The 329-nt window shown below is 40.1% G+C and overlaps 1 protein-coding gene across 1 annotated transcript in view; it reads left to right on the top strand.

The window, feature by feature from the left end:
* ptprt (protein tyrosine phosphatase receptor type T) overlaps nt 1-329 on the top strand; it is a 314,644-nt gene that overhangs the window by 311,481 nt on the left and 2,834 nt on the right. The window lies entirely within an intron of this gene.

Raw genomic sequence — 329 nt, 5'->3', positions numbered from 1 at the left:
ACAGCTTCCAGTCGACCTGTCAGACTGTTGCTCCGTCCTCACTGAGCTATGAAGGATTATTTTACATCTCTACAATGAAAACACTGATTCACCAAAGTGACTGTTAGATTCATCATGAGGCAGATGGTAAATATGAAGAAACACTCAGTACAATTTAATCACAGGTTTCTTTATTAAACACCTTTTCAATGACAACAATGAAGTTGTGAATAAAACCAATGAACATGAGCTGTACTACACTGACACCTGCTTCACCATCTGAACTGTCAGTGTTCAGTTCACACTAAAGAGTGTGTGAGGTGAACACATCCGTCTCTGAGGTCACAGCA

The sequence above is a fragment of the Seriola lalandi genome, unplaced genomic scaffold, assembly GCF_002814215.2.
Source record: "Seriola lalandi dorsalis isolate HSWRI2012SDOR001 ecotype SW California unplaced genomic scaffold, Sedor1 jcf7180002054957, whole genome shotgun sequence".
Lineage (NCBI taxonomy): Eukaryota > Metazoa > Chordata > Actinopteri > Carangiformes > Carangidae > Seriola > Seriola lalandi.
This window is presented reverse-complemented; position numbering and strand designations above follow the sequence as displayed.